We start from the raw sequence: 14,207 nt of genomic DNA, 5'->3' as shown, positions 1-14,207 counted from the left end.
GGGTGCCTGATTTGATCATTTCTGAGCCTCATTGTATGACCTCAGCATCTTGTTGTGATTGTCCTGTGCACACGTTAAATTGGTTTTTCTCATGTTAATAAAATAAAATTGATACAAGACTAGATTATCAGTCCAACCGTAAGAGCTAAAGAAGAGTAGAAGGTGGGAATCCTCCCCCTCTCAACACACAAATATGAGAAACTGCTTAAAGAAAGTTGAGAAATAAGGTAAGAGGGACAAACATAGGCCTGTAGACCCTCCACTCAACATTTCTAGCACACTATTTTGTTCAGAAGTGTTTTAGGGGTAACTGACAGGAACCCAATGCATACCAGTTAAAATATAAAAGAATTGATTGACTCATATAATTGTCAAGTTCACAAAAAGACCTAGCATAAGGCATAGCTGAATCCAGGGTCTCCACAAAGGTCAGGTGTTAGAAGAGCTGTCATTTTCAAATGCTTCAGCATAGACTGTATGGAATCATGTAATGTTGGTTATGCTTCAATTCTAAGGACAATCTTAGCCTTATAGAAACACTGCATAGAAAGGAAACCCACCAGAACTGCTCACATTTCTATTATCTGTCTCTATCAACATCAGACGCTTTGACAATTAACATAGTGACTATAAGAAAATAGGCTAGTTAACATGATGAATATTAGGAATGGGTTCTTGATAGTGGAACTTTCACCAAATCCCCCACTAAATACATCTCTCTGCCTTGCTGTTTAAAGATCTAAGTGTTCCAAATCTTTGCTTAAGGACATTGATGACACAATGTTGCTTTTCTAATGCAGGCAGATGGATGATCCTAATGCAGAAAGCATTACAGCAGAGAGAACAGTCAGCCCACAACACAGAAAACCCACGGCTTGCACACTGGAACCAGGCCACCTGGGTTTCAATCAGACTCAAGCCAAGTGTGACCTTGAGCGTTACTTAACCTCCCCATGCCTCAGTTTCCTGTCTGAGCACTTATTTGTAGGGCTATGGTGAGGATTAAAGTTAATAAATGAGAAATGCTCAGAAAAATGCTTAGATTATACTAAGTACTCAAAAACATCGACTGTTATTATATTCATAGTAATTGACATTATTAGTAGTTCATCATAAACCCTTTCAGCCGTTTTCAACCCCTCTCTCATCTAACTGTCCTCTAATCTCATGGGTGAAACAGAAGAGATTCAGCCATACAGAAGGAATTACTGAAGAAACTTTACTCATAGAACATGTGTGAAAATTTCTTTTTATTGGTATTAAAAGGGAATTTTAAGGCTGTAATACTGGCTCTTTTTTCCTCAAAGGGAAGTAGTTACTGTAATGATGTACTTTGAGCCACACGGCTAGTTAGCACCTTCCCTCTTCATCAGAGAACCATGAAATCTATTATGTTTCCCTAGGAGCGCAGTTTTCAATGAGAAATTGCTACATTTGTAAAAAACATATTGACCATGATGGAAAGATTTTATCCACATCTACACAATGATGACAAAATTGGACATGACTAAAAGGTTTGGGCAGCCCAATTCTCGGGAACAAAACCTAGAAACAAATGTCATGATACCCATAAAAATGCTTTGATATGTCAGAGGAAACCGATCTAAGCCTTTAGCTCACATAGCCGTGTAGGTGTTTCAGATCAGTGGTTTTCACATGATTTTTAACAGAACCACCCTTTTTCTCACTTAAAATCTTACATGGAACCCAAATATGTAAACAAAACCAAAAAGTATTACTGAGCTCTTCCGGGTTGAAAACCATAGGATGACAGTTCCTTCCACTCGGCAGTGGCCCTTGAGCGCTTCAAAGAATTTTCTAGGCTCCATGATGTCATATGAGGTCTAATGTGTCCCTATCCTCTACAAATTCAGATATTTAGAGAAAATCTGGAAAAGTGGGGAGGAGAGGGTGTTGCGATTATCATAAAAAAACCAATCACTCTCTAAAGGGACTTTTTACAATTATTGGATCATACCAAGTTCTAAACTGCATTAGACTAAATTGCGTTAATTTTTTTTTTCTCTTCTAACCAGTAAGTGGGGCTCTTGAGGAATATCAGATCAGCTGCAGGCAAATTTAAGAAAATATATTTTCTCTATACATTTCAGTTGTAATTTCAGTCAGTTTACAACCTTGTGTGCTTTCTAATGAAATGGCTTTCTCATTTTAGACCAGGCTTTCTCAGCCTCAGCACTATTGGTATGTGGGGTGGAATAATTCTTTTTGGGAGGGGGGATTGTCCCTTGCACTGTAAGATGTGTAGCAGCCTCCCTGGCCCTTGTACACTAGATACCGGGAGCAACCTCCAAGTCATAACAAGCTAACTTACCTCCAGACATTGCCAAAAGCCCTTTGGGGAACAAAGTCATCCCCAGCTGAAACCCCTGTTTTAGACCCACCCCTTCCAGACCATTTCCCATAGTGGCAGGAGACTAAGACACAAATCTAACCAAGGGCCTCCCTGGCTTGAAGTCCTTCAATTCATTCATTCAACCAAGTGATAAGCACCTGTGAGCACGCACTGTGTGCAGTGACTTCATATCTCCACACAGCCTTCAGAGGCACCCTTCCACTCCAGGTCCTCCATGATCTGAGCCCACTTCCATTGGGACCTTGACCTGCAGCTCTCCACCACCCTGGCCATCATGTAATACCTGAAGATTTGTTCATACTCTTGGGACTTTGTGCTTGCTTGCCCCTGTGTCTGGAATTCCCTTTCTCAACCCATCTACCTCCTTGAGAGCTTTCAAAAAAAAAAAAAGGATAAAGGTCCATCCACACATTCACATGCCAGGTTCTGGGAACAAACTTAGCAGCCACACAATTGTTGCCCTGCCAAGACAGCCACTGCAATACAATCAAACACCTTTCTCTCTGTATGTATTGTAATTGTAGGTTGACTCATCTGACTCTCCCAAGAGTATTTTCCTACACTTATTTAAAATGTTGAGGGCTACAACAATAGTGTTAAATGCCACTAGAGATGGGGAGGGGGAAGCAGAGAAACATAATCCAAAAGAACTATCCAATGGGGAAAAAAGACACTAAAACTTCTTATAACACATTGTAAGGACAGCAAAATCACAATAGAAATTAGGATGGGGAAATGGGTAATCAACTAATTTCAGTTCTTCTGATTTTAAGATGGCCGGAGAAAAACAACGTTAGTTGAAGCTAATTTTGACCTTTCTCTTTAAAAGCTTTATACCAGCCAAGAGCTGTGTATTAGGTTAAATCCCACTGGCTTCTCTAAATTTGTGTCCAGACAAATTGCAAACATCACACCATCCAGTGGTCACTGTGAGTCTGCTTTCACGGGCTGATTGATTTTTATAATGTTGCAGGCAATCTCGAGTTGTCGGTAAGAACTAATTCTGTCTTGTTACTGCCTTCACTCTTGGCAGCTTCGTGACTGGCTTATTGGTTTTTGTCTTCATGTTCAGTTTCTCCTGCTAATTCCATACCCCTTTTTTTCCTTCTCCAGCCTCATTCAGAGGTCTGAAGATATAATCACCGAGAAACATAATCCAAAGTACAGTAGAGTAACAGGTGAAAGCATCAGCTCTTCTCATGGGCTCCAAAGTTGAACCCTCAAGTGTTGTACCCCATAAAACCTGCCGAACCCCAACACATTAGAGCCTGCCATGCTGTATCACCTAATCCAGCAATTCTGTCATTGAAGCTCTCTCCCGAGTTGATATTAAGCCAACTTGTCAATCTGTAATCATGGAGTTCCACACTCTCATTTCACACATCTAGAGACTAGAAGCTGACTGGCACCAACATGACCTCACTGTATGCATTTCCATGCTCTCTAAAATAGAAATCGTTTATGAACTGCTTCACTCAGAAGCCATATGGTGGCTGAGCCTCAGAGTCAGGAGATCTCAACAAGTGCATTTTACTAGCACAATTACGAAATGGAGTCCTAGTAAGGCTTACATACTCAAATTCTTGCCATTAAGCAGAAACACAGGCAATCGCTCCCTTCGTTTCACCCATACTTCTTAGCAGAAACTACTGTAAGACCTGTCCTCAAAATAAACACTAGCTGAGGATCATGCCAAATATTATAAATAAAATGTTCTATGACTTTTCCCTAGTCGATGAGATCTATGTTTTAGGAGAAAAGAACGACAGGTCCTCTGAAACATTATACTCATCATACCTTACCCCACATGATTACCGAGAGCCAAACATTATTCTCTAGGTAGAACCAATAAGGCGAATAAAATATGCTCGTGCCCTTGAGGAACTCAAAATCAACTGAGGCCCTGAAAAATGACACAGTGCCATAAAAGTAGTGTAGACTCTAGGTATCAGCAGAGGAAAGAGTCATTGATTCTCCTGGAGGTGAGTGTCCCACAGTGGAGGGGAGAAGAGAGCTGTGCCCTGAACAGGGAGGGCCCTGAAAGATAACCAGAAAGAAGCGAATAGCTAGGAAAAGGTAAGGCACAGCCAAATATGCCAGGGGCATCAGTGGGCCTCAGGAAAGGGCAGGATGAATACAGGTGAGGCTGCAGAGGCTGACTAGGAAGGAGTCTTAATTATCATGTAGACATCAGAAATTTTAAATAGAAACAGGATGTATCTCTGTTTTAGAAGCTGACCAACATGGTCGTTCCCTGCCCCTTTGAAGTGTACATGAATCTTTTTTTTTTTTAAAGCCTCTTGACATTTTTACAACCCAAGGCTGTCTGTCTCAAGGACCTGATAACCATCTCTTGAAATGCAATCAAAAGAGGACTTACCATTCAGTTTCTATGGCAGGATGGGAACCTAACTTCAGTGGGCACCTTGGTCCAAGTTGTAAAACTACCCTGCGTCATAAAGATATGAGAAGCTTCATGTTCCTCTGGGTAAAGCCAATTAGCAGACGCGGATGGCCTATATCTCCCTGTCACCATAGCCCTTGAAAATCCTACCACCCTCTGCTTTGGCAGAGTTGAGCTCAGATGAGTTCTGGTTTCTCTCACATATTGCAATATCCTTAAATAAAACTTTTCCTTGCCTGTTTAGCTTTGTCCAGTATAATTTTTGCTTTGATAGAATAGTCTCCCTTCTTAGACCTCCAATTCCTCTTCCCCTACTTCTCCATTCTGTTCCCTTGGCGAGCAAAACTCCTTGCAAGACTTGTCTGTACTCTCTCCCTGTTCCTATTTGTTCCACTCTGACTTTTGCTCCCACTTCTCCACGCAAACTGACCTGCCAGCCTCATTGATGACGTCCTATTATGTTGTTAAATTAACGTTTGTTAGGTGAAGCACAGAGTGCCAGTTGATAAGTAATGGTTCAACAACAGGCTGTAAAAGAAATTGAGATAGAGAAGTTTGTTACTCACAGGTCCTACAGCAGGTATACAGCACCCTCGAGGGACCACACAGGGAGGTCAAGGCAGGGTGCCCACAGAGAAAGGCAGGACCTGGGGCACATGTCTTTGTAGGGTTCCGTGAGTAGAGTGCTTTGGTATTCCTGGGCTAAGTCAAGATCAGTCAGTACAAACCAAAAGAGCAGGGTTTCGGTGAGCTCCACAGGAGTCTTCTCTACGAGGCGCACAAGGGGAAGCCCCTGGAAGGCAGGGGGGGACTATTGATCACAGGGGCTGTTGAGGAAATCAAAAACTGACATTTGCTTGTGATTCTGAGGGCTGTTATCTAGGGTATGCACTTTCATAAAGGGGCTAGTGTCAGCTTAAGTTCCCTGCAGGCCACTTGGCCAAACAAAATGGATGCCAAGGCAGCAGTACTATGCAGCATGTTAGCTACACTCCCACACCTCCCCTCCGCTAAATCCAAGGGTCACTTCTCAGTTCTCATCCTACTTGACGGAAAAGCAGCATGTGACCCAGCTGATCACTTCATCTTCCTGGAAATACCTTCTTCAGCTCCCAGGACTTCACACTCTTACTTTTGGGTTTTTCTTCTCAGGCCCCTAACTCACCCCCTGGAACATCCACGACTCAGCATGCACCTCCTGTTTTCTCCACCTACGCTCACCTCGAGGTGTTCTCGGGCAGCATCACTGTAGTAAGTATGACATATTTGCTGATGAACTCCAAGTGCAACTCTTCAGCCTGTGCCTTGTCCCTGAACTCCAGATGTGCACTGCAGTGGGTTATATACATGTAATTATTAAATATCTCCACTGACATGTCTAACAGGCATCTCAAACTTACCTTGTCCAACTGAGCTCCCCCCAAACCTGTTCTTTTCTCATTCTTCCCATCTTAGTATAAGGAAACTCCATCCTTCTAGTGGTTTAGTTTAGGTGTGTGGGGGGGAAAGTAACTAGAATCATCCTTGATTCCCTTCTTTTTCACATAACTGTATCCACTTTGCCACGACATCCTATCCATACTTTCAAAATACATCCAGAATTCAGTTTAATTCTTACTTCTCCCCCCCACCACCCCTCCCCGCAACCACCCTGGTGCAAGCTGTCACCTCTTGCCTCGATTATTGCAGTGACCTGCTAATGAGTCTTCTCTCTTTCCTTCCTATGCCACCTCCCCTCCCTGCCCCTGCCCCCAGTCTACTCTCATCACAGCAAGCAGATGGCTCCTTTTAAGATGTGTTTGTTATGTTACCCTTCCCCCAAAAGAAACTTCCCTGAGGCACCTCATCTTAGTCAGAGCACAGCCACATCCCTGCAGGGGTCTAGGAGGCATCATATGACTGGCCCCCACTCCTCAGCTGACCACAGTCCCCACTAAGATTACCGCTCCTTTTGCTCCACTCACTCACTTCTCCTTGCTCTTCTGCAAACACATTGGGCTCTCTCCCCCACCTCAGAACCTTTATACATGCTCTTCTCTCTCCTTGGAAAGTTTTTCCTCAGATATCTTCACCCACCCTCAGTTCTCTCCCTAAATGTCACCTTCACAGAAAGGCATTTCCTGAACAACACGTCAGAAAAAAGACCGACCAATTGCCCATCTGTGAACCCCAACAGCAGCAAGGTGTCTTGCTTGATAGAGAAGCTGGGAAAGCAGTCTGAAGTTCTCCAAGTTCTCAAAAACGAGAAGAAGCATCGTTTGCTCTGTATGCAGGGGAGAAAAGCACACAGACCTAGGAAGAAAAAGAACTCACAACATCTTGGCATCCGCCCCAGTGAGTGAGATTTATGAATCAGCATTACGCCTCAAGAAGAGGAGACAGGGGGAAGAGAGGAAACTGGATGATGAGAGGCAGCAGGGTCACTCAAACGATGTGGAGAAAAGCAGAAGGACCAATCCTTTGTCCTCAGACAACTCGTGAATGACGGAGCACATGAGATGCTACTATGGCTGGAGCTTATTAAAGAAAGAAGCAGCAGCCTGGACAGCCTCAGAACAACAAGCAAAAATCATCAAAAGAAACTGGACTCAGGTCTAAAGAAACCAATTAATTATGCAAGGTTTTTCTAGGGAGTGTCCCAAAGATTGTTCTATTTGGATGAATCCTCGTCACCCTTCTCAGCAGTAAGGCGACTTGACAGTTGAAGCCATAGACATTTGGTTATTTATGAAGATAATTCCCTAAATCTTTGCTATTCTTACAAGAGTTTTGTTTTAAAGCATCTTAATTAATCCTTTAAGATATTAACTCAGTGTTGTAAATTAGCTGCTACTGCTTCAGGCATTGTGTCACTACAACACTGTTCCATGTTGGAAGAAAGAACTAAGCAGAAAAACTTTGTCTTTTTATGTGGGATTTTTTTTTTTTTTTAGTCTTTCCTCAAAATCACCACCAGAGCCATTGGCCAGTGTCACTTAGCCACTTAAGAGTTGCAAGGGAGGCTGGCAAAAGAGAATGGGATTATTACAACAGGCCTACACCTTCATGATCCATCCCCCTAGGATTAGAAGGGAGACCTCTGTTCCCTAAGATGGAGGGATCTCCACCCACCTTAACAAAACAGGGGTCTCTTGGTGGGAAAGAAGTGGGGATAATGGCAGGCTGGTTGGGCAATGAGCAGTTGGCATGGCTGCCAGTGATGGTGTCTGATGGCCTTAAGGCCGACAGATCAGCCCCAGCAGTTCCTGATGGTACATGGGATGCTTATCACCTGCCAACCTTGACTGACTGGCGGCAGCAGCCTGAAAGTGCTGTGATGGGAAGTGCCTACAAATGAAGCACTTGTAAGATCCCAGGAAAGCCCTGTATTCTTTAGCAATAGCTGTGCCACACGTGGCACAGGGGAGCAGCAAGCAGCATGAGTGTCTGTATCACAGATCTTTTCTTCTTAGCTGTATAGTCCCCAGCCTGTGACAGGTGAGCCTCAATGCATCCTATACTCTGATGGCAAGTCCTATTTTTTTCCCCCAACAAGATTAGTCCCAACCCCACTATGCCTGCTTCTGTTTTTTCTGGGTCTGCCTGTCATCTGCTCATATTGAGGAGGAAAGAATGAGCCCAGGAGAGGCGTAGGCAGGTGGAATCCCATATTCCTCCTAACATCTGATTGAAGCACAAGTAAAATGAGCCTTTTGCTGTCCTCACCAAGTTCTAAACATGATGGACTGTACTACACGCACAACCCTTGAATAAGAACTTGAGATAAATCAATTTGGAAACTTTGTATCTGAAAAATTGTCTCAACCTGAGAGCACCAGTATTTTTGCACCATTTTTAGTATCTATTTTTACAAACCATTTTTCAAAGGCACCACTAGCAGTAAGTTTGGAGCGTTCATTTCCAAACTGGAGCATTTTTATGCAAACTTTTCATCTTCCTGGACTGGATGAGTCCAAGAAAAACATTTCATTTCTTTAAAAGGCTGCATTGCAAAGGCTTGCCCCATGAGAACACAAGTTCCATGAGAGCAGGGATTTTTTTTTGCCTGGTTTGTTCATTCTGTGTCCCTAGCCCCTAACCCAGCATCTCCACATCAAAAGCACTCAATAAATATTTGCTGAATTGATGTCATAGGATAACCATCCTTCTTGTGCTGTATGATATGTCCTACATCACTTTCCCCTAGAGGATTAAGATATTGATGGGGCATCCTTCAAGATCAATGGCATGCCCTAGGTGAGAAATAGGGGTGTGCAGAAGAAAAGCATGTGAGTCAAATCTATTTATTCAGCCTTAAGTGGAAATTCAAGAGATATGCACCAAGAAAGCTGGGGGGTTAGGCCCAAAGTAATAGCTCTCCTTAGCAGGAGGTATGTCAAGCTAGGAAGTCCCTTAACATTAATAACAATAGCAAACACTTATATAAGTGCCAGGCCCTATTCCAAGTACTTTATTCAGATCACCTCACTTAATCCTTACAACAAGGCTATAAAGCAGATACTATTACTATCATGTCCCTTTAACAGATGAGAAATCTGAGGCACCAAGTTAAATGAACTGCTCAGTTGCCCAGTGTCACATACATACATACACATACACACACACACACACACACACACACACACCATCAGAACCAGAATTCGAACCTGGCTATCTGGTTTAAATACCTGTGCTCATATCTCCACTGTGTGTCCACTTTTGCCGCCCAGGCCTCCAGAATCCCAGTTTCCTCACTGTCTAAATCAGAGTGGGGTGAGGCATGGTGAGGAATAATGGATTAGCAGCCTTCCAAACCCTCTCAGCTGCATGACTATTTGGTGGCGGGGAGGGGGGCGGGGAATAAATCTTACTTGGTTAGCCAAATTCATGGAAACAGCAAGAATGGGGGTTACCGGGGGCTAGGAGAGGGGGCAATAGGGGAACTGTTGTTTAAAGGTATAGAATTTCAGTTTTACAAGATGAAAAAGTTCTGAAGGTTTGTTTCACAAGAATGGGAATATACTTAGCACTACTAAACTGTATGCTTAAATTGTTAAGATGGTAAATTTTATGCTATGTGTTTGTTTTACCAAAATAAAAAAATAATAATAAAGAAATCTTACCTGGCTGCTCAACAAGTAAAACAGAAGTGGAACTGTCTGATTCAGTGGGATCAGCAGCCGAAGACCCCAGCTGCTTGGCTTTTCCCGGACTCTCCCACCAGAAAGGGCCCCCAAGGAGAGGTCATTAACGTACAGGTCTAGAAGCACTAAATTCTAGACAGCATCTAAATTCTCTTTAAGATGATTCCAAAGCCTCAGGTCAAATTATTCTCAGAAGTCTCAATCTCTAAAATCCCCATGGCCCTTCAATGTGCTGTCAGTCAATTCATGCTCACCACCACGGTACTTGAGACCATCCACAGTGTGACCCCAGTTTGAATGCCAAGTTTACAAAGCACCGTCATCTCTCTCCCCCCACTCCCTTCTCACCCAGGGCACGCTGCCCACCTCCCACCCTCGACTCCTGCCCATGCAACTCCAATCTCTTGCTCATCAGGTCGGGCACTGGCCCACTGCCATGTTGTGAGGCTTCATTTCCTACTTCTTGTGCTTGGCAAACCCACTTCCCATTCCCCTGCACTCAGAATTAATCACAACAGCCTCCTGAGCCTCCTTGTGTTGCCTATTTTATTCTTGCCTGTGAAACAAGGGCTGTGTGTACAACTACCCAGCTCAGAAGCCTGTTTCTGTTTCCGCCTTCGTTATGAGTGAGACACTACTTCTAGTCCACTGTCACCCCCACAAAGCGCCCAATTCCCACACCCTCTGTCTGTTCTGGGGGCTTAACAAGTATCCAGGACTCCCAGATGGAAGAGTAGATGGAGGAGTTAAGAGACTCAGCACAGGCGAGCCTTGACAATACCCATCCTCCCCTACATCCCGACCCTAGTTCTGAGCCTAAGGAACAGGGAGGGAGGGAATGCTGGTAGAGCGCCTCTGCTGGAGCCAGCTTGTGGCAATGAGGGCCAGAGAACTCGAAGGCGAAAGTCAGTGGGGGCACTGGCACATATTTTGCATTAAAAAAATCCTAATTAAAGGACAGAACAATTCTTATCTTTGACCATGAAGCTCTCTTTGCGTCTTCCTTGGGTCCCAAAGTGATCTACTTCCAACCCATGTACATTCCATCAGCACCCACATTATATTCTGACCCAGTTTACATGGAGCCGACTGAAAGGAGGCACAGGAAAATAAGGCATTTGAAAGGGAAATTGAGACTTCCTAGTTTAGATCTGCACCAACCCCTTTGCCCATCACAGGAAATGATTTGACTACTCAAACAGAGGAACGCATTTCTCTTTGTTTGGGAACATGGTGATTATCCTCATGAGTGGGAGTAAATAAGATAAAAGACATAGCGCATGCTAGGTTTTTCACTGGTGAGCAGAATGAAAATCATTTGAACATATCCCTATGGAAAAAATAATCAATTTTTCATAGACTTGTTATAGGCTTCACAAAAGATATTGCACACATATTTTTAAAAGAAAATGTTTTTTTAATGATACTTAAAATATATGGCATGGCAAGATTTAAAATGTGGCCTGAAGTTTGGTGCCTGATAAAATACAGATGATTTGGATAAGCCTGTCTTCTTGGGATAAATGTGAGGCCCAGCTCATCTTATTATAAAGCTAATATGGAGGAACTTGGTATTCAGGCAGTTAAGTAATTGGTATAAATCCTCCCAAGATATTAGATCGCCCGATCTTCTACCAGTTAGCAGTTTGCCCATTGGCCTGTGTACATTAAATAACTACTCTTAACCCTGAGGTCAGGAAAACATTCATATAGAAAAAGTCTATACAAAGCAAAACAAGGGGAAGCAAGGCTGAATCCAATAGAAGCATGAACACCACTCATTCAGCAAGTGTGTCCTGAGCGGTGCACCAGGCCCCAGAATATAAGGACACACGATTCAGGTGCTCTGGGGTCTTAATCCCAGATCCAGGCAGGTTATCTCTTTTTTGATGAGCAACCGACTTGGTTTTCCACATTGGTGGGCATACTTTTCACAGGAATACATCTCCATTCTAAGTGGAAGACTATGCCCCTATACCCGAGCAGAGCCTCATTTAAGCATGTAACATAGGGGTACAGGTACGACGGTACAGGACAACCTATCCACCACAGCTAGGGAAACAGGCATCCTCAAAACCACTGGTGGGGCGTCACGAGGGTCCTGGCCATAGAGCATGGGCTGCTCATTTGTCACAGCTCCAGAAAACCAAGGCGTTCCTCCTCTCTGACAAATAGGGATGTGCCTGACATATAGCCAGTGTTTCATATATATACTTTATATATCTATGCACACACGAGTGAATGAATGAGAAGTTTTTGAAATATATCCAGCATTTCATATACCTATATATGAATATATGTATGAATGAGTGAAAGAGAAAAGATTTTTATAATCTACTTGAAGCAGATGTAACATATGAAGATCCAAGTTTGAAAAAAATCACTTGGCTTTAAGTTTTTTCATTATACAGTAAGTTACGTAAACATTATTACACTACTGGGTGTCTAGAATATTCCTTCAAGAAGCTATGAGGACATTAGGCATCACTGATGTCAGATATCACAGTCTGTCTGAGAAGATGAAGTGACAAACCCAAAAAGGAGACCACATCAAATGTATGACACCAAGTATAAAAGCTTCATGCATTTATAAAAGGGAAACTCCAGGCCCAAGTTGGCTGCGAGGACTTGAACCAGGGGTTAAGAAAGGCATTGAGAGGCCAGCCAAGTGGCTCAGTTGGTTAAGATCTCGCTCAAAAGTGCGAGCTCTGAGCAACAGCAGTTTGAGTCCTGGCCTGAGCTGAGCTGCCGAAAGAAAGGCATTGAAAGATGGTAGGCTTTAGATTACTAAAGGGGCGGAGAAGGCATTTCAGAGGGTAGAAACACAGAAGCAAAGATTTAGAAGCACAAATTAGGCATACTCTTTGCTAGTAGTGGCGACAGCACCTCCCCTGACCAGAGCTGCAGGAAACAGTGGGGACTTGTTATGGAGAAAGGGCTAACAAGCTGCCTGAGAAGTTGATTTGTTACACCAGGGAGGCATTTTAGGATCCTGAGTAGGAGTAGCAGGATGTTTCTTAGGTATGATGAGAACTCACCCCAGGATTCCTTTAAAGAACATGCTCCCCTTGACATTGAGCTAATGATTTCATTTGCACACAGCTTTTCAATATCCCATCTCAGTGGTTCCCAACTTATGGGCCGCAGAGTTATGGCAGAGGTCCCTGAAGTCAGATAAGCACTGCCTAGAAAATGACTTGCTCCTGGTATACTGCCTCTATGTTGTTCAAATTTATGTAGATATAATGTGAGACATAAAATGCAAGTTCACTCAAAAGCAACAGCAACCTGAGTTGCCCCAGGCACCAGCCTATAACTACACCTGGAGTCACTTTAACAATAACCCAAATGTCACTGGCTCCAATCTCCCTGCTGTTCATGCAGAACTTCAGACCCCATTAAAATGCCCCTAATGCATTTCTAGTTCCGAGGGATTTTGTACTTGCACCGGCAAACAAGTCCGTCCTCACCAGCTGGCCACAAGGTGGCGCTGCATCTGCATGGCTTCTTCGACTCAGTCTCGAGTGCCTATTCCTCTTGCACCCCCACGTCTCGGACTCCAGCGAGGCCAAAGCTGCAGGTTGGCTTATATGGAGTGGTAGGGGAAATCCTTCATTCCTCTTTTGAGCTACCATTCCCAAAGCAGTCATATTTGTGCCAAACACACAATATATTACCGAGGGTTTTTTTTTTTTTTTTAGAAAAACAGCTCTTTTTTACTTACATCCCCTAAGCTATAAATGAAAAGTGTTCTCTTATGTGAAACCAATAGAGGTTGGTCAGGATGAAAAATACCAGGGACAGACCCCATGCCATGTTCACAATCATCCCTCCCATAATCTGCTATCAAAATTCACATTCTCTTTGACCCAGCAAATTAAACTTCTAAGTGTGCAAAGAAGTGAAAGTGTAGGACGATTTTCACTGCAGGTTTTTTTTTTAAGAATAAAAAGGAGAAACAACATAAACATCTCCTAGTAAGTACCAAAAGGGTTAAATTAATTATGGCACTCTCATATGGTAGAATATAGGCAGCCGTTAAAAACAACGATGTCAGCTTAGAACTGCTGTAGTTAGCTGTGATGTATTAAGCATTGTTAAGTCAGAAGACATTAGATAAAGCATGCTCCCATTTCAAAAACTGGCGGCAGTGGAGAAATGTACATATGGATGTTCTATGTCAAGAACAAAACCTATTGAAGTATTAACAACCTTTCTCCTCCATACCCATTCCTAAAGGGGAATGGTTTCTTACCACTCAGACCCTTTATGGAACTGATCTGGGAGAGAGTAAGAGACCAGTGGT

The sequence above is a fragment of the Hipposideros armiger genome, unplaced genomic scaffold (assembly GCF_001890085.2).
Source record: "Hipposideros armiger isolate ML-2016 unplaced genomic scaffold, ASM189008v1 scaffold_124, whole genome shotgun sequence".
Lineage (NCBI taxonomy): Eukaryota > Metazoa > Chordata > Mammalia > Chiroptera > Hipposideridae > Hipposideros > Hipposideros armiger.
The sequence above is the reverse complement of the archived record's forward strand: the minus strand, read 5'-3'. Positions refer to the sequence as shown.